The sequence below is a fragment of the Lissotriton vulgaris genome, chromosome 5, assembly GCF_964263255.1.
Source record: "Lissotriton vulgaris chromosome 5, aLisVul1.2, whole genome shotgun sequence".
Taxonomy (NCBI): domain Eukaryota; kingdom Metazoa; phylum Chordata; class Amphibia; order Caudata; family Salamandridae; genus Lissotriton; species Lissotriton vulgaris.
In genome coordinates, this window is record NC_141693.1 from 52,774,415 (window position 1) to 52,800,976 (window position 26,562).

The following is a 26,562-nucleotide window of genomic DNA, read 5'->3' on the forward strand; positions in this document are numbered from 1 at the left end:
CCAAGGGCCCCTTGATAGAGACACTTCTGTATTTGATGGACTGGAATAATTCCTAAAACCGATTCTTGCAAATACCTTTTTGTTTAATTTCTTTTTAATGTAGTTGATGTGAGGGAGTCTATTACTATTTGTAGAGAAATGTGTTTGTTTTATGCAACAACCATAAAAAAGTTAACCATAAAAAAGTTAGATCCAAGCGGTACCTCACATATGAGAAATTGGAGGATATCACAGATATTATTCACTGTAAAATTAGTGGGCGGCTGCTTTGTTACAACAGTGAAAACTCATCGCTATCTCCGATTATTAGCTGTAAACTATTTTAGAATCTTGACTACAGTGCCTGTGCACCGTTAGTAGCCTGGCTAAATAGGGTATGGCAGAGCTAAAAATACATCATTTAAACCCCAGCCTGTACTGAACAGGGGCCCCCAAAATAGTTCTGGCCCAGGGCACCCAAAATCCCTAACATGTCCCTGCCATCACAAAGTCTGTCAGACAACATTACTCTGAAGTAAACTAGACAACATCATTAATTTATTATTAGTTCTATTTTTAAACATAAGCCTGACGTGTCCAAACCCCCACTGCTTCAGGCAAGCAACTTATCGTACCACTAAGGAATTCTCAATGAGGGGTTTGTTCAGCGCCTTCTCTGTGGACTTTCAACTGTCTTCGGCTCCATAACTGGTTGGTGGGCAATTATCCTATTATAATGCTGCTTAAAACGTTTATTAATGATATATAGAGAAGATTTGTTTCTCGTGTACCAGCTCTGAGCTAGGGAGTTCTCGAAACATCTGACAACACTGTCTCCCTTACAGTCCCTGTCTTGGCTGAAAATGTCTGCAGAATATTCAGCTTTGGGAGAAGCTGCTATCAAAACTCTCTTGCCTTTCAGCTTGTCCTATGTATGTGAAATTGGGTTCTCAGCACTTGCGGTATTAAAGTTCGTTCAAGCCTGGATGTGGAGCACAACCTGAGGATGGCAGAAGCAAAACTCCATCCACAGATTGACCGTCTCTGAAAAACCGGCAAACCTGTCACATTTATGTTGGTGGTGTTATTATCAATCCATGTCATATGTAAAACAAAGCATCCTCGTAAAAACAATTTGCACATATTTTATCTTGGAAAGTGGTGTTTTGAGCTGTGTAATAAGCCTCTCTCATTTCACCACACCCACCCACTCACAAACCTGCAGTTTACTAAACAATCTTATTGTATTGAATGTTATTCGCTGAATATGCCCGGAATGTGCGCGTGGCGGTCGAGTCCTGAAATTTCTGTCAGGTGGTGGGGGGGGCCCAACATCTAAAAAAAAAATCAGCTGGGGGGGGGCTTAACCTACAAAAGTTTGAAGACCTCTGCCTTAAGCCCAACAGACAGTCTCTCCAACTCTCTGCTTGTTCAATGCAGCAAAAGTTTTGACTGTCATACTGCAAGGAAGCCAGAAATAAAGAAGAGCATGAGAGATGGGGTAGGCACAGTGAGGGCATGAGGGAAAGGCGAGAATAGTGAAAGGCAAAGTGAGAGGGAAAAAAGAAACGCAGAAAGAAAGATGGAAAAGAATATGTTCAGGGGTAGGAAAAGAATGAGGAAAGGTGGAAGAAACAAAGGCAAAAAAAAGGACAAGGAAAAATGAGGAAATGGTGCATGGAAAAAATAAGAAAGAAAATGAGGAAAAGTACAATAAAACAAGAAACTTGGTAGGAAAGAAGGAGTGAGGAAGAAGGCAAAGATTGGCGGTGAAAGTCCGGACGAAAAGAAGAGCGCTAACGTTATCGCAACGTAATACACCAAAGTGGTGATGTCACTTCAAGATTATCATAATACAATCCTTAGTTGTAGGATAATACAGCGTATTTCCTACAACACTACAGGAGGGTCCCTTTTGCTGCTTAATGTCCTAGCAGTCAAGCGCTGTTTAATACCGCCAGGCGGTTTCTGAGCGCTAGGCGGTAAAAGTGAATTGAGGTCGGATTAGAATCTAAATGTGGGCGTTAACCATGTCAGTGCTGACACCACAGAGGGATGCCTGCGATCACACAGGTCTGCCTCCCAGAGAAGAGCCGCTGTGTCACAAACCCGATATACAAAACACTCTTATTTTAGGGATACTTCCGCCCCTACAATCTCCTGCAGGTTTGTGCTCCCAGAAGCCGCCTAGAAAATTTACTGCCTTAACTTCCGTTTTGTACGTGGCGGTGATGTAAACACGCGGCCGTGTTTGACTGGAGTAAATGTGCAAACCTTATTAGCAATATGCATATTTACTGTAGCGCTGTTCGGCAGTAAATGGCTTCGAATGAATATAATTACCGCCGGGTGGGGGGCGGCGAGGAGGCTGCTGGGTGCGTAGCCGTGGCTCACGCGTTGTGGGGGGGCTCTTTGAAAAGCAGCCATTCACCTTTGAGTGTCACCTCTCCATGCGCCTGGGGGGCAGGGGGCTGGCGAGGGGGTGTAAACCAGCCTGGTCTGTTGGTGCTTGAGCACGTGGTGTCTATGTGGTACATCAGCGTGGGTGTGGAATGCGCTGTCACTTCCAGGCGCTATACACAGAAGTGTGGGGCTCTGACCTTCACAAGAGGTGCTGTGAAACTGCAGAGGGCAGTGCCCCTAAAGGGCCTGGCAGGAGCCGGCACTGCCCTTTGGTGATCATAGGGCAGAGCCTGAAAGGCACGTCTGGGCACCTGTCAATCAGCCATACTTTGAGGGAGACACAACCGGGTTTGGATTGCTCAAATACGTTTCAATTACAATATACACAGACACACACAAGTACATAAAGGCGCATGTGTTTGTAACAGTATGCGAAAAAGATGTCCAGTGCTCAAACAATACACACAGATAATGTTTATACATATCAGGTAAACAGCTACACACGCACAATAAACAAATAATACGCAGATAGTATAGAAGCACACAAAAAGTACACAGGGCGGCACATGTAGTGTGAGTGATGTGCGTACATGCCTGCTCGGACAGCCATGCAAAAAGTGTGTGTGTAAGCAGCAGTGTCTCATTCCTATGTAGTAATGCTTCTAACAAGAAAAGGGCGCTACCTGCAACTAGCGGAGGAGTTCGTGAGCCATACACTCTGGGGGGCATGCAGCCATGTGGCGCAAGCCGGAACAACTTGGCAGAGCAACAAACAAAACAAGTTGTGAATGAAAGAACATTGCGGACAGAAGCTTTTAGGGGCGGGGGAACGGATCCCTTTGAAGCACGGCCTCGCGGCCGTGCTAGAAGTCTGTGTTAATAAGGGGGAGGAGAAGTGAGGGCGAGTGCGCTGGGGAAGCAACAGATGGCTTTAATTTAAAGCTCTCGGAGGCAGGCGGCTTGGATAAAAGCGTGGTCACGAGAACTCATGCACTCGTTGAAATCTGCATCGTAAAAAGTCAGTTTTGTGGTTTGGTTGCAATAGGTCTCTCTGCGAGACCTAAATAATCAGCACATAGCGCTGCGCAACAGAAAAGCCCCCGGCAGCATGCGCTGTGTGGGCGCCCAGTGCGTATCTATATGAAACTACCAGGTTATGGCGGGATTGCAAGAGGCAAGGTGGGGATGGGGGAGTTTTAGAGTCAAGGTAGATTGGAGTTGGACACCCCTAACCCCTCCTCCTCCCACCTAATAACTCCGGTGCCTTCAAGTGTCATGACTCCTGAGTACAGACACCCCGTGACCTTCAGTTGTTTGCTCAGGGACTGGCTGGGAGCGTGGCTGCTACTGTCAACACACGCTCACCCCCAGCATCTACCCCATAGACTTTGTTGTACAGAGCCCCTCTCTCCCCTCCCAAAAGAAAAAATAACCAAGTATTTAATGTGGCGGGGCTGTGCCTTAGGGAAAGTTTCACTTTCCATCTAGCTTCAAAGGGCCCCTCCAGCGTCCCTCCCACCCATCACCAGATGCGTCTTTGATCTGCCTCTGAGGCGCAGGCTTCCCTCAGTGGCCTAGACATGACCAGCGTTAACCCACCCAAGACCAAAGCGGAGCCTGCGACGCCCCAGCCCCACTGGGCCCAGAGCCAGGGCTGGCTGTCGTGTATTACCGGGCTCAGGGCTTCAGAGCAGAGGCGGCTCCGGCACGAGCACCGCCGAGAGGTGTCTGGCAGGGTGGGGGGCGGACCCTTTGGGATCGGAACGAGCATCAACATTGGAGGACAGACCAGCGCGAGACCTGTAGCGGGGAGGTCGTGACACTGCAGATGAGTTTTAAAACCACGCTACAGCGTTTCTAGGCACTTAATTAATAAAATACGTCAATATTGATATAAGTATTAAGTTAAGACTTCTTTACCAAACAATCGCGCCAACAACTTCCCCAACCTGAACAAAGTCCAAGAACAATGAACACAAACATCGGTGTAAAAGAAAAATAAAGTACACGCCCACAGTGGCCACGTCTTCATGGCGTTGCGGAGAGGGAAAGAATCGGCGGAACGCCCACCAATCGCCTCGGGAAATGACGGACAGTTCTCTCTTCCAATGGCTAGCCTCCATTTATGGAGCTAGCCAATGGAAGAGAGAGGCGGAACGAAGGCCACACTGTTCTAACATTAGATTTCGCCTGCGCCGAAAAGCTGCGCGGTGCGCAGCTTTCGACGAGGCGAAACCTAAAAATGAAACACATGAGAGCACAGCCAGGCACAAACTAGTGTGGCAAGAAAAAAACAAAGTACCAACTGCACACAACAATAGAGTAGCGCAAAATAGAGATGTCCTGGTAGACATGAGTACACTTAAGTTGCAGCTGTCAGAGAAACCACAATGTTTTGAGAGAGGTATCTTCATTTAATGTCTTTTGTAGCCAGCCGACACGTGTTTCGTCGCAGTGATAAGCGACTCATCAGGGCTGTGCAGTTCAAAGAAAAAGACAGAAAGGTCGCTTAGCCGCTGCGAGATATCTCGTTTCGGGTCAGGTCCTGGCCCTGAACGAGATATCTCGCACGGCCACACCGGAGCTCGTTTGCGTGATCAACAACCCTTACAGGGATATTCCACTCACGGGAGTCTACTCGCTCCGCCAAACTCTCTAATACCAGCCCACGGGGTATCCTGTTTGAAATTCTTCTCCATTAGCCTACTGAGCCTATATCTCCCGCCAAATCAACCCAAGATAGTTCCTTATACATATTGAGTTTTGGAACTGAATCACCAGGACTTGAACCTGAGTGTCTGAGACTGGTCAATATTGAGGACTTTCAGACTCAACCTGGTCTTGAGACCGGCCGGGTCAGAAGTATCACCGGCTAAGCGACCAATCTGTCTTTTTCTTTGAACTGCACAGCCCTGATGAGTCGCTTATCACTGCGATGAAACACGTGTCGGCTGGCTACAAAAGACATTAAATGAAGATACCTCTCTCAAAACATTGTGGTTTCTCTGACAGATGCAACCTAAGTGTACTCATGTCTACCAGGACATCTCTATTTTGCGCTACTCTATTGTTGTGTGCAGTTGGTACTTTGTTTTTTGTCTGTTATAGGGCTTATCCTCTCTCCAACTAGCACCACCACCCATTTATTATACTTAAAGAACTTATGCGTTAAATACTAGCAGAGAGGCCTTAAATGTCCCCCTATTTAAAAAAAACCCTATCTTTATAGCCATCTTAGTGTGGCAAGCAAGACCCTTGCAGCACTCAAAAGCTGCTCGGCAAGTTGTTTCTGAAAGTTGTTTCCAGCTGACTCTGCCTAAATAGCCCCAGAAACCTTCCAGCTCTACCTCTTCTCTGACCTGTGTCTCCTGAGCTCCATCCCCAGTCTGTGCCTCGGGGTCCACAGGCCCGGTGTCCAGCTCTTCCAGTGACCTGCGGCTGATCTTGTTTTACAGCCCTGTGCCTTGATGGTAATATTCTTCCTACTTGTGGCTGCACATCTCAAATTCTGACATGGCTGAGATGGATCACTGAAACAATATCGATGACACAAATATAGAACTACCAAAATATTGAGTAAAAAATATAGAATATAAAATATAGAATGCAAATATAGAATATGGAATATAATTGAACTGCACAGCCCTGATGAGCAAAAATATCGACTTCCTAACAGGTAAGTACAAAAATATCGAATCAAAAATATTGTTGTAAAAAATATAGATAATCAAAATATCGAACTTTTTTAAATGCTTTCAATTAATTAAAAATTAATGAAATAATAAATATAATTAACTTAAACATACTTAAAATACTTAAATAACCTTAACATTAATAAATAATTAATGTAAGTTAAAAAACAAACATACAAATTGATTTATTAATACATATATATATATATGAACATAATATTAATAAAAAATATAAAATGTTTTTACCGTAGGATAGTGGAAAGGGTAAAATGTACTATTCCGATTCCAGAGAGTGCAACAGTAGGGAAAGCATTGGATAGCGGGAGGGTAAAAATTACTATTCCCACTCCAGGGAGTGCAACAGTAGGGAAAGCGTTGGATAGCGTAGGGGTAAAAATTACTATTCCCACTCCAGAGAGTGCAAAAGTAGGGAAAGCGTTGGATAGCGGGAGGGTAAAAATTACTATTCCCACTCCAGAGAGTGCAGCAGTAGGAAAAGCGTTGGATAGGGTAGGGGTAAATATTACTATTCCCACTCCAGAGAGAGCAACAGTAGGGAAAGCGTTGGATAGCAGGAGGGTAAACATTACTATTCCCACTCCAGAGAGTGCAACAGTAAGGAAAGCGTTGGATAGCGTAGGGGTAAAAATTACTATTCCCACTCCAGAGAGTGCAACAGTAGGGAAAGCGTTGGATAGTGGGAGGGTAAAAATTACTATTCCCACTCCAGTGAGTGCAACAGTAGGGAAAGCGTTGGATAGCGTAGGGGTAAAAATTACAATTCCCACTCCAGAGAGTGCAACAGTAGGGAAAGCATTGGATAGCGTAGGAGTAAAAATGACTATTCCCACTCCAGAGAGTGCAACAGTAGGGAAGGCGTTGGATAGCGGGAGGGTAAAAATTACTATTCTCACTCAAGAGAGTGCAACAGTAGGGAAGGCGTTGGATAGTGGGAGGGTAAAAATTACTATTCCCACTCCAGTGAGTGCAACAGTAGGGAAAGCGTTGGATAGCGTAGGGGTAAACATTACTATTCCAACTCCAGAGAGTGCAACAGTAGGGAAAGCATTGGATAGCATAGGCGAAAAAATTACTATTCCCACTCCAGAGAGTGCAACAGTAGAGAAAGCGTAGGATAGCGTAGGGGTAAAAATTACTATTCCCACTCCAGAGAGTGCAACAGTAGAGAAAGCGTAGGATAGCGTAGGGGTAAAAATTACTATTCCCACTCCAGTGAGTGCAACAGTAGGGAAAGTAAATACTTCATATATTAATTAAAAAAATATATATATTAATGCCAATTACAAATTAATTAAAAATAATTACATATATAATATAATATAACTTTTAATCAAATAAAAATACAAATACATTTTTTAAAATTAAAAATCATTACCTATTAATACAAATTAATTACCAATTTACAATTAATTAATTAGCAAATGCAAAATAATTAACAATTAATTAAAAATGAATACCAATAAATACATTTAAAAATGTAATTAATAACAATTAAATTACTTCCCACCCTATTACCCTTTAAAACCACAACCCGCTACAGTAAATAAATTAATAAAATTAACATAATTATCAATTAATACAAATTATTTATCAATTATATTTTAATTAATTACCAATTAAAAATTAATTAACAATTAATTCAAGATAAATACCAATAAATACATTAAAACATTTAATCAATTATAATTAAATTACTTCCCACCCTATTTCCCTATAAACCCACAACCCGCTACAGAATTAAATTGCGCAAAAATGAAATGCCATAAAATTCATTACTTAAAAGAAATATACACTTTTCACACATATACTAACATAAAAAACACTTTAAAAATGTAGATATTGTTAAAAAATCAATATATTTACTTTTATGAAATATATCTATTGAATAAAGTATTACAAGAAAATATATTTAACAACTATATTATATACTTCGATATTTTGACTTTCTATATTTATGTAAATCGATATTAACTTACTTACCTCAAATTCGATATTTTTGTTGTCTATATTCTGTCCATTCGATATTTTGTCCATTACATTCGATATTTTTGTTGTCTATATTCTGTCCATTCGATATTCTATCCATTCTATATTTTAACTCGATATTTAGACTGTATACCTGCTGAGATTGTCCTTTTATTTGACATAATTCAAGATGTCTCAACAACTGGGTCAGAATTTCCTAATCATGATAACAATCCTCAAAACATCTGTTTTGTGCTTCCAAATATCACTATAATTTGGTTAAAGACCAGGACTTTGTCCAGTTGGCTCCTTGTAATCCGAAGAGGTCTCCATCAGTTCTCAGTGTAATCCTCAGATCTGCTCCTAGACCTGTTAATCTCTCTTCAGTCTTCCTTGTCTTCCCTCCTGTCCATCCTCTGGGGTCTCTAGAAGCCTTGTTTCAATCCTCAAACCTCTGCCCAGGTTACTAAGTGCTCATTCTAGGGAGCAAATGCTTCTCCAAGTCCCCTGTGTCTTCCTTTCAGTCCATCTCGTGGGTGTTTAAAAGCCTCATTTCAATCCTGAGCCCAATTCAGCCAGAGTCAATAGTGTATTGCTCGTCCATCATATCATCTTAAGCAGTTTTGTCTGTACATAAACACACTTGCTCACCGGCCCCTGGTAAGATCAAGCCGGGAGCAGCGGAGCCAACTAGGAGGGACCGCAGGGTCGGACCCTCGATGAAGTGAGTCTGTGTGTATGCGGAGTGGCACAGGAATAGTTTTGTTTCACGTGCAATGTTTGCATTTTCTTGGCCTCACTTTTGGTTTGTCTCCATCTTTAATCTCCATTGTAAACACAAAGAGTGTGACTACAGGGCGACCCCCGTCTCCACCCTTTCCCGAGAGGCGAGAAGTTCAACCCCAATTGGTGAGTGCAGCATGTATTAGTCTGTGTGTTACCAGGGCGTGATTGATGGGGGTGAATTTTAAACCATCATTAAACATACCTCACCCATGAGGCTTGTTGTGACCGATGAGGGCGGGTGTTTGTATTTGGAAAAGGCATTCACTGTTATGGCTGTTGTGCTTAAGATGATATGATGTACGAGCAATACACTATTGACTCTCGCGGAATTAGTGAGTATTCAATGTATATGTATTGCTACAGGTGTCCTGGTGGGAATGGCTCGTGTCCAGACACTCTATTGATGAGACCCGGGGGGTTTATTTAACCTCAACGTGAACACGCACTGGGTGTTGCATGCTATAATATATACACCTCACAATGGGATTCATTATAACATACCGGCCATTTCAGACTGATGAAAAATAGCATGAATACCGGTGTTAATATGGCCTTTTTGATTACAGGTTGGACACAAAAAAAGAAAGTATACACTTTGCCCCTAGATGCAGTCAGTTTCATGCATCTGTCGTGTATGAACTAGACACCGCGTAACACACACACACCAGGGCAGGGAGGTGATTCTAAATCACCCTGAAGAAAGCCCCGGACCCTCCTGGGCCATAGAACAGGGCTGAAACATGTTGGTATAGGGTCATAGGACCATTAAATCCTAATTCGCTCTTGATATTTTTTTTAACTTCCCCCAACTTCTGCACTAATAAAGGGACACCTTGGAGAGAGCCGGAGGATTTTTAATCTTTATGCCATCTGATCTCATTCTTTTACCTTCTCCCTGGAACCTGGTCGAGCCCACCCTGACCTTTAGGAGTCCGGGTGAACCCGATGATGAATCATGACACTATTAGAGATGACACTATTAGAGTGTGTGAGGGTTATTTAAGTAAAAGGAATCATTGAACTGGACCAGTTTGAATCTAGCATTACAGGATTGTCTTTTACCCATTGACAGGCTTTATTGGCTACCAATCTATGGCCCTGGTTTGTTCAGTATTCTGTGCTTTTAGTGGGTTTTCACCTGTTATCCTCTCCCAGCCTCTGCTCAGTAGGGTGTAACTGGGTTGCCATGGATCACTGGAGCTTTGAATGTCGTGTGCCTATAGTAGCAGGCGCTGTGCACAGGTCCACAGGAGCGCCTGGGATTACAGGATTATGGGCCAGATGTAGGTAAATACTATTTACCTATTCTTAAATACTGAATTTTACCGATTCGGAATTTAAGAATAGGTAAATAATATGTAGGTAATTTTTCGGTAAATTTTACAGAATCTGTAAAATTTGGTATTTACCGAATCGGTATTTACTGATTCGGTAATTGCCATTCATTCCCATGGGCCTGGAGGCCCATAGGAATGAATGGCAATTACCGAATCGGTAAAAACCGATTCGGTAAAAGGGGGAAAACATTGAAGGGTGGCAGGGTGTCACTTTGACACCCTGTTGCACCCCTCAATTGTGTATGGGTGCACATGTTGCAGACATACATGCCCTAAGGGCATGTATGTCTGCAACATGGCACTGGAGCAATTTGCATAAAATTGCTTTTTGGGTTGTTTTCGTTATTTACCACCAACTTGTAGTTGGTGGTAAATAACGGACCCTAACATGGGATAAGCACGCATTTAAGTGCTCCCTACATTAGGAATTCGGTAATTTACCGAATCGGTATTTAAGAAATCGGTAATTTACCGATTCCTTAAATTACCGATTCGGTAAATGACCGACAGATAGATTCATGAAGCCAAATTGCGATCGCAATAGCTGCGATTTAGCAATTGCGATCGCAATTTGAGTAAAAGGAATTCTTGATAGTGAAAATAGCAAAAAAGCGAAATCGCTAAATCAAAATTGCGAGTTCGCAAATAAAATCGCAGAATCCTGGAACAAGCCCATTAGCGATTTTGAAATAGCGAGAAACCATGGATTCTGCGAAATTATTAGCGAACTCGCAAACTAATCTCAATCGCCATTCAAGAAAAATCGCTGATTGCGAAAAACCCGATATTCGCTATTTGCGACGCGCAATTTAAGGAGAACCCAAATCAGGTGGTAACCAGTAAAGAAAAAAAAAAGAAAAAAAAACTTTATCTAACTACAAACAGGTGCAGGCCTGACCAAACACACTTAAGGATATGCAGCTGGAGCCTGAGGACTCTCACAATGCCAGGACTCTACATGGTGGTCAGGCGGCGAAGGCTACAGCGAGCAGCATGGAACAGACGTAGGATCCAGGAGCGGATATTCCGTCAGCGGGTCACCCTTCTGGGCCAAACCAGGGAGCAAATCTATGCTAAGTACCGCCTAAATGAGCCAATGATCATTAAGCTGATCCGGGACCTAGACCCCCTGATGCAGCACCCAACAAGGAGGACCCACACCGTTCCCACACATGTGCAGGTATTGTGCAGCCTGCACCTACTGGCCTCCGGAAGCTTCCAGGGGATAGTCGCTGTTGCAGGGGGGATATCCCAGCCCACCATGTCCCGCTGCCTAAGGAGTTTCCTGGATGCAATGCTGACCCGGCTACACCACTACATATCATTCTCCACCACCCAACAGGACTTGAATGACACCAAGCTGAAATTCTACAACATTGCACAATTCCCGCATGTAATTGGATGCATTGACTGTACCGTCTTTAATTATGCGGATGACCTCCAGCTGATCTTCAATCTTTCACACTCTCCTAATTCTATTTCTAATTTCCAATCTATTATGATCTTTATCAGGGACTGGATGAACTTTAACCATCTTAAACTTAACCCAGACAAAACCGAGCTGGTTTTGACTGGGGGTGCATCCAGTCCCTGGACCTCTTCGTTCTGGCCCCCCTCACTTGGTCCCTCACCTTCACCTTCCTTTTCTGTTAAAACACTCGGGATCACACTAAATCAGAACCTTACTTTGCACACTCAGATTAGTACAGTGGTGTCCTCCTGCTTCTTTACACTTCGCACTATCCGGAAAATCTCTAGATTCTTTTCTTTGCCCGCTCTCAAACTCATCGTGATGGCAATGGTCTTATCTCGGCTGGACTACGGGAACATCCTGTACAATGGCATCCCAGCTTACGCTCTCCGACGCTTACAGCTTGTACAGAACCAGGCAGCTCGCCTAATCTTTGCCCTCCCTAAATTCCAACATGTCACCTCTGTACTGAAGAGCCTGCACTGGTTGCCTATCAGGGAGAAGGCTCTCTTCAAGCTGGGCTGCACTGCCTATCAGGCCCGAGCCGGAACTGCCCCTGCTTTCATAAACTCGGCAATTTCCAGCTATATTCCCGCTAGAGAGCTCCGTTCATCTTCCCAATCCCTCCTCTCCGTCCCTCGCTACAGGAAGATGAGGATGGGGGGGGTGAAGTTTGCAGTTCTTGGCCCCATCTTCTGGAACTCCCTTCCTCACAATGTTAGATCTATTCCACTCTATGCTGACTTTAGGAAGGCCTTAAAAACCTTCCTCTTCCTGCAAGCATTCCCAGCCTAGTCCACCCCCAGTTGTTATCTGGGTTCAATTAATCCTTAGCGCCATGAAACTGCTAGGTAAAAGTGCGCTTTACAAATGTTTTTAAATTCAAATTCAAATTCAAATACCCACATCCACATCTACCCACCAGCACAAACGGAATACATGTACAGCAATCGCAAGTCCTACCACTCCCTCAATATCCAGATGGTGTGCAATGCCAAGAATTACATCACGGACATAGTGGCACAATATCTGGGCAGCACACATGACTCCTTCATCTTCCGGCACAGCGGCATTCACACACGACTGGCCAGGGGATACTTTGGCGAAAGACACCTACTAGTTAAGTACACATGCCCCAAAATAGTACATCATGTATCTGCGCAGAACAGGCACTCACCCTGTGCTTCCTACCCTCAGGTGACAGCGCCTAAGGTCTACGTGAGTACCTCCTCACCCCATACCTCAACCCTGCCACACCACAGCAACGGCGTTACAATGCTGCACACATATGCACAAGAAATTGCATTGAGAGGACATTTGGCCTATTGAAGAGCCGTTTCCGCATACTGCACAAGACTGGTGGGGCCATCAAATACACACCTGAGGTCTGCTGCTGCATCGTGGCCGTGTGTGCAATACTCGACAACATTGCTACCAAGCGCAGGATACCAGTGGAGATATCTGGCAGTGAGTCGGAAGGGGACAACCGCCCGCCTCCACATGTGTTTCATGCACGCGGAGAAAATCCTGCTGAAGGACACAGGCACCACAACCACATCACTATTAACTGTTTCTAGTGCACCCATTCCCCTCACAAAACACTGCACTCATGCATGACAAATGAAATAATGACATGAGTGTGAATCAAGTCAGACCATTAATCTTCATTGTTCATGCACAATAAATTGGCCTTTACTAATTTTGGTGTCTCATGAAGAGAGTACTACTTCATACCTCCCCATGCTGGGGTAGTGGGCTTGTAGGGGTGTACTGCATGGCCTCCCTGAGAGTGTCTGTGTTCTCACTGTCGGTTACGACGAGACGCCCCAAGTCGTCTATCTGTGTCCTGAGGGAACGGTGTTGGCCCTAGTTGATGCTGTTGGCCTGCTGCTGCGGCGACGTACAGGCACAGGTGGCAAGGATGCGCTGCTGTTAGTTGACGCTACCTCGCTCACGTCGTCCGGCCCCTCTGGTTCTCCATGAGCAATGGACTGGCTGCCGAGCACTGCTGCTGTAAGCAGATCTAGTGACCTGGCCACATCCTGGCAACACTGCACCATCTGGCCCTGCATGGCAAGTGACCTGCGTGCCAGCTGTGATGTTGCATTCCCAACTATGTGGTGTGGCCTGGTGTAGGCCGATAGGCGGGCCAGTAGTTGGCGGTGGCGGAGGCGGGTCATGTCCTGGTGGGCTACCAGCAGCTGGCTGTTCTCTCTGACAGCAGCGGTCATCTGGGCAATATTTTGGCCTGTCGCCTGCAGCTGGGTGTGAATTGCTGCCAGGTGACGCGCCTGTGTACGGTGCACCGCCAGCATGCGGCGTTCAATGGCCAGGCCAGGATCAGGTAGTAAGAGTGCCCTGCCCGTGTCTGCTGGGCCCTGACGCTGCTGGCGCCTCAGTGCGCTGGTGTGTGATCTGGCTCCAGCTGTGCGCCTCGTCTGCCTCCTAGGCGCTGGTGGGGGGGCCTGTACCACTGCTGTGGCTGTTTGTTGGGGTGTTGGCTGCACACCTGTGGCTGCAGGGGTGGCCCTGTCCTCACGGGGTGGTGGTGGTGGAAGAACTGCTGGTGGCTGTGATGGACCGGGTTGTTGGTTGGACTGGCCCTCACTCTGTGTCCTCCTGGGTCTCGGCGATGTGCAGGGCTTCGCTATCTGTGCTGGGTTGCTCAACTGCACCTGTAATGTGAAAGGGTGCATGATTAATGTTATGTATCTTGCACAAGCAATGTTGATACATGCATGCAGGCTTGCTTTCCCTGACTGGCTTTTGGATTAACTTTGATTTTACAACTCTGGCTGTGTTCAGCTAACTGGGGGTATATGATTTCACTGCAACTACCACAATGCAATGGGGCATTTCAGGTGTGCATGGGCTGCATTGTTGGGATGTCATATTGCTAGCTCAGGAGTCATGGGCATTGTTGGGGGACAGGGTCGCAGTCGCATGGCACTTACCTTCAGATTGTTGGCTGGGTCGAGACAAGTCCAGCTGGATGACCCCCACGCAGGCTTCTGGTGCAATGGTGTCCTCTGTCAGGTCCTCCAATGGGGTGTTTGGTGTGGCTACAGGTTCCCCTCCACCGGTGGCCAGTCGCTCCCCAAGCCTCTCGGCGATACACTCCTTAGAACGACCTCTCAGGTCGTACCAGCGCTTTTTAAGGTCATCAATTGACCGCTGGGTCACCCCAACCGAATTGACTTTAGCGCGAATGCGCTGCCAGATCCTGCGCTTGTCTGCCTCTGGCACCCTCCGGGAGTCTTTGCCAAAGAGGTGTGCATGGTCCTTGGTAACCCCCTCAATCAGATGCTCCAGTTCAAGTTCTGAAAACTTGAGTTTTCGCTTCCTCTCCTGCCCACTGCTCTCTGCTGCATCCTGGGACATGTTGGTGATTTTTGTCCTGCTGGGGTGCTGCTCAGTCTAAGGTTTGGAGCTCTTCAGTATCCTGCTTCCACTCTCTGGCTCTGTGTTCTGTTTGTGGGTGGGGAAAGCCTACTTCCTGGTTGTGATGTCATCAATGGGCTCGAAAAGCGACTTCCCGTTTTTGCGATCTCGCAGTTAGAGAGATCGCAAAATGCGATTTCGCTAATTGCGAGGTCGCCATTTCTACATGGAAAAATGCCGATTCTGCGATTATTATGCGATTGCAGCAAGATCGCAATCGGCAATTGCGATCAATTGCGATTCGCTTTGTTGCATCGCATTTCTACATGAATGCCATTCTGCGATTTTCAAAATGCGATTCGCTATTTTTCGCAATTTGCTAATCGCAGAATGGCACCTTCATGAATCTGGCTGCAAATCCTTAATTTCGGCCTCTACATCAGAAAAGCCTACTACCGGTCGGTAACGGACGAAATTAGTTAATTTCGGCCGTTAGCCTTCCTACATCTTGCCCTAAATTTCTAATAACAGGCTGTACGTGGTATTCCTTATGTTATCCTGTAAACTGTGTTTGCTCTGTAACACTAACATGATTTATGTGCTGTTTCAGGTGTAATAATGTGATGCCTCAGAGCCCAGAGGTGGTGAAGAGTTATAAAGGTAAATACAATTGCGCTTATTATGCATGTTTGATTCTGTTTATGAAAATGATATAGTTTGTTATAGCTATGTTCTTGATAAAGTGCGCACACTTGACAATAGAGCAAAACATCTAACTATGCACACAGCCCAAGAAAAATCTTTGATCAGTTTAACTCGAGGTAGCAGAAGCAAAATAACTTAAAAGGTATTTTTGTGATCACAATACACACTAGTTCTCAAATCAGAGTCCAATTATTTGGTTTGTATCTCTACCTTCTAACTTTTCCAGACGTTTTAAAAGATGTTTTGGGATTGCATGCCTTTGAAATATAGTGTTTTTTTCAACATTGAACATCTCCACAGTTGATAGATCTCCTGACCTGTTTCCTGTTTGATTCTTGCTTCCCTCCTTGGATCTTAAGAAATTCTACTGCAGTAATTTTGCTCTTGGAAATTCTGATGCTGTGGAGACCGGTAATTTCAGGCTACACATTTAGAGCAGTATTCGGAGATGTTCCATATGGAAGAGAAAATTAACTCAGAAATTGTTGTTTCAGAAGGAATCATCACGGACACCTAATTGTTGTCAGAAAGCCACTTTGTGAATCAGGAGCAAGCTGGGCATACCTTAATTTTATCGTCACACCTACTAATATGTATATATGTATGTATGTACATGGTATTTCTATATTGTAAACATAGCTATAGGAGAGTAGAATCTACTTCTTATGGTTACCCCCACTTTTTGTTTTTCGACTTTAGTCTGGCTGGGGCCCTGCTATCCAGGACCCCAGCCTAGCTACTTCCATTCTAAATTGATTCCATGTACTTTAGGTACACTCCAGTTTGGTTACTGTGGTACCCTTATGAGTCCCTAGTATATGGTAACTTAGGAACAGCGGGCATATGTACCCCAGAGGCCTACCAGGGGCTGCAGCGTTTATTATGCCATCCCTGGGAAGCCTTCCAAAATTACACCACAGGACTGCTACTGCAGGCTGGTAAGGTGGTGCATGCACCCCTTACTTAGAAATAGGTTACCTATATCTACCTTATATCACGACACATATAAACCTATCAGTCACCCCTATGGCAGGCCTTATCAATCCTGAAGACAGGGTGCTGGGTTTTGTGTGAGAGGGTGCCCATGCATGAGCAGGACCCCTCTGCAGCCTTCAAAATCTATTCTCTGGGGCTGTTATGTGATGCAGCCAGACCATATACTCTTACGTGCATTATAACCTCGCTGTAAATGCTAACTTTGGAATGGCTGCACCGAAACATGTCGTGTTTGGTGTCAAACACTTTGGAATGATACCCTCCGCCAGTCCTGGTGGCGGGGGTTGGATCCCACCCTTCTAGAGGGTACGCAACGGTATACCTGGTACCAGTTTTATAGAACCCTGGCATCACAAAATGGATGCTGCAGCCACAGACACGAGTCTGGCCTCCTGCTGCTGGACGAAACTCCGGCAGGGGAGGCCTGGACAATAGGTTTCCTGTCACAGGGCGGTGAAACCACCTCCCAGGCAGTCCTTAGTGGATTGGGGCTGGGTGGGAGCACTCCAAGAGTGCTTTGAAATTTGCACTGGGGGCACATTTAGTGTCCCTGTGCATGGCCCAGTTCAAACCGGTTGCAGGGGCTACCAGCCCCTGCTCTTGTGCGGAACTGGACAATGGAAATGGGTGTAGCCACCCCTCTTTCCAAACCCTCCCATAGGTGGGTCCCCAGAGTTAGTCCAACCCCTTCCTTGGGTATAAGAAAGGAACCCCTGACCACAGGACTTTAGATTACACCTGCTGCAGAAATCCCGGAACTTCGACGATCTACATGACTAGATGACTGAAGAATCTCCCTTGGAGTAAAGGAGTTACTCCCCTGCTTGGCAGGCACCAAAGACGCAACTGCCCGGTCTGCATCTCTGAAGCTCCCGACAGACTCCGTAGTAATTGCAGCCCAGGAGATGGATTTCCAGACTTCTCCGAGGCCGACCTGGGTCCCCAGGAAAGCTGAGACCCGCAGCCCTCGTGAGTGCCGTGGTACCGGAACCTCTGGACACCATGCTCATTTGCAAGTGCATCAGCTTCTCGAGGTCCCTTTAGGCTGTGCATTGGGTTACTTGTAGCCCAGACCCCGAGCACCTGGCCTACACTCCACGAGTGTTTCGTGAGCCGGCACTTTGTGTTTTCCCTCGAGGTACCTTCGCGATCCCTAGTCCGATGACTGGTGGGTCCCTGAGAAGGCAACTTTGACTTTCATTGGGTTTCCCTGGTTGCTCCAGACGTGCCCTGACTCTCCACCACTTGGTGAGTGTTAGGATTAGGTCCCCAGTCCTCTTTTGTTGACCCTGTCTAATACCATCACATGACACACCAGTAGCATAAAAAGGAGTCCTACCCTTATGTCTATGCTTGTTATTGCTAACCTGTGGGTTCCTGCATCCTGGCTCCGGAGTTTCCTGTTGTTGGTAGCTGTCTTTTCACGGGCTCGTGGAAAGAATTGGAGAATTCCCTATTTCCCTTTTTACCTTTTTGTCCCTTATCTTGGTTTATTTCCTTGTCCTGGTGCTTCGTTTTTGGGTTAATACCTGTTTTTGTTCACCCCCTTCCGTGTTTGGGTCCCCTGTAGTTAGAAGGTAGTCAGACTCCTGTTTAGTAATTGTCCCGCCCCCTTTATTGAGTTATTTTTGTGGAAGCGCATTTGGGATCTTTGCCTGCATTCAGGGGCTCCTGTTTGCAGAGCGCCGGTGCGCGCCGCTCTCCTGTCACGGAGACGCGGTGATTGAACCGGTGATACTCGCGCCGCTGCGCGATCCCTTGCTGTATATGCACAACCCGTCCACCTCGTTTTAGGTGGAAGTGACGTTTTGGGCCGTTCCGCGAGAGAAACCCGGCTGGGTTTTCTCTTTACTTTCCCGATAACTACAACGCGGAAGAGGCTCACGTTCCTTGGGTTTATTTTAGTCCCGTTTCCCCAGACCACGCTAACAGGGGTTTTTTGTACATGCCAATAAGGTTGGTGTGTTTTTTACCCTGTAATCTTCTTATTCGCCCACACCAAAACACCCATACAAGTCGTAAAGTCCAGTACCTAATTCAACCAAGAGATGATATCTTGGGATATGGGTTCCAATTGAATGACAACTCCTTGAAGCAAAGCCTGCTCAAGCTTCTGGTAAGTGTGTGTGTGATGATATTTATTGGATATGGATATATGGCTTAGAGGTAAGACTGGGGACTGAAATATTACTGTTGGGTGTATTTGTTGTTTCCCTTTTATGCAGGAGCAGAAGAAGGAGGCGGGTGTTCCTTTGGTGACACGTTACAAGGGTGGAAGGTGTGGTTGCCTTATGATTTTCCACCCCCTTTTCTGAGTCAGCAGCTTACTCATCTGTGTCAGTCAGGGAGTGGCTGGTGAGTCGGGGAAGTGGATTGGACATATCCTCGTTCCTGCAGTGTGTGGGTTGGGCAGGAGTCCAACAGTGAGGCCCCTGGACCTTGCTGGTCTGCACCAAAACCTATTTTCTCTTCCTGCGTGGGTTGATTTTGCCAAGACTTGTTGGGTCCAATCCAGGCACCGACACCGCAGCACTCGACATCCTTCGAGGGACAGCTCGATGCCAGATCCTGGTCGTCGATGCCTCCTGGTCCTCACGGCTGCAGAGTCAAGTTTCACCTTTTCAACCTGAAATCACCCAACATCGGTGGGCATTCGTCTATCGTGCCCCTGGTCACTGGCTAGTGACCCAGACTCTGTCCCCTCTGCTATCAGGTTCTTCTCATCTTCGATCCAGACTTGGATCACCCCGGACACTTTCCTCTTCGATGGCAGCAGCACTTTGCAGCAGATCACCATTGAAAGCAACGACGATTCCCGACACCAAAAGACACCTCTGCACCCGGCTTCCCTGGGTGAGGTAGCACGAGTACTCTGGTGCTCCCGTGGGTGTTGGCCCTAGAACCCCTTACGTCTAAACGGGTTTGCTCAAAGTCCTCTCCGAAGTGTCCCTAATCTTTACATTTCCAACTGCGATTTTTCCCATAGAAGATAAAGGGGATTCGTGGCTGTGTTCTCACACTGCACGCGTCCCCCATGGGTCCCCTGTGTTACTACCTTGGGTGGTTCCTTGTGGCCCCAGCACTTCTACAGGCTCTAGGCCTTGTGTCTAGTCAAGTCGTTGTTCTTATACCACTTTCTTAATATATGGTTTGGTACGCCCCTAGGCTCTACACATATTGTGCTAATTTACTGTACTATATTAAGTGTAAGCTATGTGCTTTGACCTCTAGTCTCATAAAGAGGCTAGTAGGTTGTGTTTAGAATAAATACATATATTTTATATATATACCTGGTGTGGTTCTCCTTTTGTTGGTCATTCAAGAGATTATAGACTGGTAAAACAAGCAGCTTTACATTCCTTCAGGACTTAGCCTGAAGGCTGCTCTCCATAGCTACCACTAGGATAGCTTTCAAATAAGGTTGTCTTTAACCTATCACCTCTAAGGGGTGTTTGGACTGGTGCAAGGTGCCCACTATAACTAGTGGACAGCATATGCCAGGCCAACTTCTCACAATAGCTAAAAGGCAGTGCAGCCTCATCCTTAGCGCCATTCAGTCCGCCACCAGAAGGAACTCTGAGATGTAACTTCTACCCCACCCAACCTATTGGTTGTCTGACCTTCCCATCCACCACCTTCTCAAAACCTCTGTCACCTTCTCTAAATAAAGTGTATTTGCCAGCAAAGGTGAATGTACACTATCATGTCTAAATTACTGTGGGTTTTCATAAACAATGGCTACATGCCTCACTACTGATACCCCCTGCACCTTACAAAGTCCCGACACCCCTCTGTTCACCTCCTGCAATACCTTATAGCTGGGTCGTAGGTAGCCCATAGGGCAGTGTGGTGTGTAAGTAAAAGGTAGAACATGTCCTGGTAGCGGCAAACACCCACATTCATTTTTCACTACTGTGAGGCCTACTCCTCTCATAGGTTAAAATTGGGATTTCCTTATTACACTTTTAAACTGTAATTCGTGTTTGAGAAGGAGTAGTAATATCATGTTTTATATCTTTGTAATGGTAATTATACATTCTCTTTACTGGTAAAGTCAGATTTAACATTACTGTTTTAGAAATACCACCTTTAGAAAGTGGACATTTCTCTGCCATTACCGCTCTGTATGCCTGCAGCCTGTCTCTAAAACACGTGGGTGGGTGACAACTCCACTTTGTGCTTTTCCCTATGAACAGCCATACACAAAGGTAGGATAGGTGTGTCTCAGTGCCCATCTTCATCCCGATGGCTCATCATTGGCAGGATGGGAGGGAGGAGCTGGCACTTACACCGGAATGGGCAGTGTCCTTTCCCCAAATAAAGGGATAATTACCCACTACAGATAATCTGAAGCCAGGGCTGAGAAGAAAGCCCTTCTTTCAAGTCATCTCCTCTTCAAAGGCACAACTGGGTATAAGCAATGGGTCTCTGACCTCTCCAGGTAGTACACTCCTGGAACTGAAACCTCTGGACAAGAAGAAGGACTGCTGTCCTGAGGACTTTTGCTTGCTAGACTGCATCTCTGGAAAATTGCTGCCTTGCTGTGCTCTCTGCTGCCTGCCTGCCTGCTCTCTCTAATTGTCCCAGAGTGTCTCCAAGGGCTAGCTGACTAGCCTCCTGTTCTTCAACAAATAAGGGACATCAAAGTGTTTAACCCTGCTTCTGTGCCTGGTTCATTGGAAGTGACTCCAGGTACTTGCTCCAGCAAAATTGACGCATACTCTGCTGCGAGCAGCGTCACTGGAACCGTCGCATTGCCACAACCACTGAAGGATGATCGACACATCGCTCTCACAAGCATGGAGAAAACACTCGGGATCACACTTGTGTTGGACAAATACTTTACACATGGCCTCTTTAGATAAGCCTGAGTGCTCTGTGCCAAGCTACCAGAGGGTCGGCACAAGTTATCTTTTGGTGTGTATCTGACTAACCCCGACTAAGATTGTGGTTCCTGCTTGGACACTGTGCATACTTTGACAACCAGAAACCCCATTTCTTACATTGGTGATCGGTTGAGAGGTTAGGACTTGTGTTTGTGTAATACCATGTAGTATTTCGGTGTTAACTACTATTTTACACTGAAGACCAATCCGAACTCTTTTTCATACCTCCTTAATTGGCTTTTTGATTTTTTGCTAAACCATGTCTCTGTGAAGAGGCGGCATCTGCACCTGCATTAATGGGTTGTGAGCTGGCCAAGCTGGAGACGCACACCGTGGCCAGCTCAAGGATTACTGTACGGGGTTGACCTGTCCACTAAAGGCTTCGCCAGGAGGGTAGACCTGCAAAAGACGCTAAGGGCCTAGGCAGGGGACTGTAATTCAGGGGCCGGGACCCCAGAAGAGGAGGAGCAAGAGATTGAGGACAACGAGGAGATGATCCTAGATGCTGAGCTGGATCTGGGACTGTCGGTGGAGGGGGCCAATGACGTGCTGGCAGCAGTGATGGTTACTAGAGCAGGAAGCAGCATCTCATTAAAGAACCTGTCCCCAGAGAAGCTGGCAGATAGGTGGGAGGAGAGAAAGCTCAAGCTGGAGCTTGCCAAGTTAGAGTAGGAACAAAAACTTGCCAAACTGAAATTGGAGAAGGAACAAGTTAGAGAGGAAAGGAGGTTGGCTCTTGTGGAAAGGAAGATGTCCCAGGAGCTGAGACTCCGTGAAGGAACTGTCCCAAATAGGGTCCCGCGGGTTGCGTCGTGACCACCTCTTTGCCTTTCCAATAATGAAGAGTCGGTCAGACAGAATACAAACCAAAGCATTTATTAATCATACGCTGCAGCGGAGCCCGGTCTGACCAGTCTCCTGAGAGGACTGCCGAGGGACTGACCCCCTTCTACATGGTAACACAAATTATACATTTCTAACACCTCTAAGGGCCCTCCCCAAACTGGAATTTTCCAGCTCAGAGCATGGTGAACAAAGAAGACATCGAAGGATGAACCATGGCACAGGACTGGGTAAATGCTATCTCGACCCCAAGGCCACTCGTCCGGTGCCTACCATTCTCAGATGGGGGAATCGAGTCTATCTAACAGAAAAGGTATGCAACAATAGATAGTACATTCATTAGTGCAGCGAAGCTTCAACCTTGAGAAGTACAAGCTGGAGGCACAGTGGCAGCTTTTCTGCTGAGGCGGGACTCATGAGACAGAAGCTCGATCTCGGTTACAGAACAAGATGGCGTAAATAAAAATGGCGCCATGAATGCTAACTTAACATGGAACAGAGTTTGAGCATAGCAAAAGGGGCGTTTCAGTTCTATGCATTACAGAAATAACATTTCAAATCTAACAGACCCTCCTTTTAGCATTTCATGCTAACATTTTTATTGGTGCTATCAGGTAAGGGTCTTTACAATTCCAAAATGAGGAAAGGGAAATACTCACATAGTCTATCATTATAAGTACATGACTGTTATAGCTTGTACTGTAGAATGCCAACATACATAATCAATATTCGAAGATGCATTCGTTTATATTAAGCAAGTCCTGTTTAGCCTTCATCAGCATAGCCTTTGCATTAGAATCATGTCTCTCGGTCTTGGGATGTGCCTTGAGCATTGATACACAGCAGGCAGAGCAAGCAGGGAGACAGTGTGTACATAAGCAGCATGTCAGGATAATACCCGCTATGGCCACCCACCCCAAGTAGCGAATAGGCCCCAGAATCAAACCGTGAGTGACCAGGTACTGTTCTCCTGATGTATCTCTGAGGCTATAATATGCCACATCTGTATGGCAGCCTATACGGTGGGGCTTGGTCAGGTACATAAACGCAGCAACTACTGCCAATGACACAGCTGGCCCCAACCCGATCAGCTAAGATAACGTCTAAAACCATCCTGTTTTGAAGGACAACAAGTATCGTAGCCTGAACCTCTACTGTGAAGTTTGTCAATATTTCTGTTGTTGTATTAATAACCCTCTCTACTCCCCTAGTGAGCCGTCTAATATTAAGACTGTTGGCCATAGAACCTCAGAAGGGCATAATGCCTTTCATTGCATCTGTGAACTGCTGCAGAGTGGTGTCTGTCTGATCTATATCTTCAGTGTTGATCATTCTCTTAAATCGGAGGGTAGGGGCACACCTACGCTGTAAGCGATGGTCTTTATGGTAATTGGGAGGGCTATATATACTGGTGGCAGAAGGTAGGAAAGGTGACACCTTCCTGACCATCCCTCAGGGAGCCAAACATAACCCCAAGCTCCCCAGACAAAATAAACATTGGGTGGTGGGATCAGGGGTGGGCTCTTCTTTGCTCTCAATTGTTACATCTGCTCGCCCCCACCGCTCTCTCCCCAGCCCCCTGACCACAAAAAGGGGCTATGACATCCACTACTGCCAAGGGTATCAGCTTATCTTCAGTAACATTGCGGGCCTGGAAGGACTGGTAGTATGCAGATTCGTTAAACTGTAGGAAATCGTCTGTTTCCACCCACGACTAATTTCCCCCTCTCTCCCCATTTGCCTGAAGGCAAGAGCTCAAGCACAACCTTCCAAACTGCTCTCGGCCTGGGGAGAACCAGGAGGAACTCTATGCTGGAAACATACATTTTGTGTCAGAGTGCGAGAACTAGTACTTGTTCGTTCCAGTGTGTCAGTCTGAGGAAATGAACAGACCATGCTAAGCAATGTGAACCAGCCCTCACAACTATTAACATATGACAGGGGCATGGGTAGCAATTTCTCACTTTTATGTGTTACGGAGGACAGCAACCCACATACCCAATATTTTGTTGTATTATAAGCAGTGTGTGTTTGATGTAAGGTCTGGATGAACACATTATCCTTAAAAGACTTCCTGTGTTCCTCCTTGTGAGGTGCTAGGGTAACAAAAGTATGCTCGAGGGAACAGGTGTAGTAGCTATCCAGGTATGTATGGGATATTTCTCCTCAAGAAAGAACGTTACCACAAGCACCAATATTAAAGAAATCAGAATAAGTGCTACGAAGACAATTTTACTTTTCACAGACCAAGCTGCCCAAACAGGCACGGAGCTGCAAAAGGCTGCTTCTCTTCCTGAATGGGGCGACCAAAGGGATAATTTTGTTGTTGTTATTGTCAAACAATGAAAAAGACTTACACTTGGAGCCAAGCTGGAATAATAATAATGACTGGAAAAGAAAACGGAAATTAAGACTATATATATTGTTCGTCAGGCGTTGGTGCTGTTGAGCCCCGGCACTGGAGCTGTGCGTCCAGCTTGGATCCCGATCCCACGTGGCAGCGCAAAATCTTCTCCTCAGAGACACAGTTCGTTCACCCTGTTGGGTGACTGTCTGAAAAAACACACCAATCTCCCTTTCCCTAAGCAATCTCTTGTACCACGGGCAGGGTACACTCACCCTATTCTTCAGCAATGCAGTCCATCCCTATCCTTCAGCAACGCAGTTCATCCCTAGCCATTAAACTTTCACTTTGGTGCACTGCTTCTTTTACGGGGGCGCAAATTGTAGCTCAACACTCCAGGCACAGTGGGGTCAGAGAACAAGAGGTTGGGCTCAAGAGGACCATGAGGCAAAGAGTCATACTCAGACAGGTCGGTGCACTGGGGCTCAGTTGAGCATGACTCAATCACAGGTGGACTAACAGACTGGGGCTCCTGAATTACCTTAATTTCAGATGGCATCACCTCATTCAGCACTGCAGGACTCTCTTCTTCCATTGGTGCCCATGTGAGGCGGGCGTCTGAAAAAGGAATGAACCGCAACACTTGTGTCTCACAATCCCCAATCCCGTCTGCTGCCCACTTATCGTAAGGCAGCAGGAGGGGCACCCACTTACAATGTGTGCTGTGTATTCAGTTCTTCCGACTGTCAACTTTCACCGCAGTCCATGTGGCCAGAAGGACCTGCAAAGGTCCCTTCCAGTGTGGCTCCAAGCTGCTCCTCCTTGCAAAGTTGCAAACTAGGACCCAATCACTGGGCCATATCCGGTGGCCCGGACCCTCTGGATGGGGCTGGAATACCTCAGCGATCTGTTGGTAAACAGAATGGAAATTTTTAGTCAATTCATAAAGATAATCTGTCAACAAGGGGTATTTTATGTCGGAGAACTTTCAAGGTCGCGGGACGCCCCATACATTTGCCGGGCATCCAAACTCGACTTCATATGGGGATAATTCTGTTCTAGAGTGAGCTGTGACTCTCGTAGACTTCAGAGCTAGGGGTAAAGCATCTGGCCACTGCAATGCTGTGCTCTATTTGATCTTGGCAATTTTCAACTTGAGAGTACCATTGTACTTCTCCACTAAACCTGCGGACAGGGGGTGGTTCGCCGCATTGAACCTTTGCCTAATGTGCAACCCATCACACACCAACTGGATGACCTTAGCATTAAAGTTGCTACCATTATCACTTCAAGTCAATCGGGGTAAACCAAAAAGCGAGAAGAACTCTTTCAGGAGTACCTTTGCCGTTGCCGTCGCCATGGCAGTGTACTCTTTAATGGGGTAAGCCTCAATCCATTTGCTGAATGCACAGACAACCACCAACACGTATTTCATGTTATTGACTCATTCCATTTTGATGTAATCCATCGGGAGATCCTCGAAAGGGAAGGAAGGCGGTGCAAAATTGCCAACGGGAGTGGGGGTACCCTTCCCAGGTTTGTCCATCAGACAGATCATACAGTACTTCACCAGGTGGGTTGCAACTTTGGGAATATTGTCATTCCGCCATACGGGATCTAGCAGATTGTAAATCCCCCTAGCACTAATGTGTGCTGGCCCATGCGCCATTGTAACCATAGGGAGGACATACGCATCCGGCAGCATCCATCTCCGCTTTCCGGACTTGTCCGCCAAACACTCATCCTCATCCTA

The 26,562-nt window shown here is 46.2% G+C and overlaps 1 long non-coding RNA gene across 1 annotated transcript in view; it reads left to right on the plus strand.

The window, feature by feature from the left end:
- LOC147710126 (uncharacterized) overlaps window positions 1–26,562 on the plus strand; it is a 92,971-nt gene that overhangs the window by 29,166 nt on the left and 37,243 nt on the right. The window contains exon 2 of the long non-coding RNA XR_015295844.1: window positions 15,646–15,695. This is a non-coding gene — a long non-coding RNA (uncharacterized LOC147710126). The remainder of the gene's footprint in view (window positions 1–15,645; window positions 15,696–26,562) is intronic.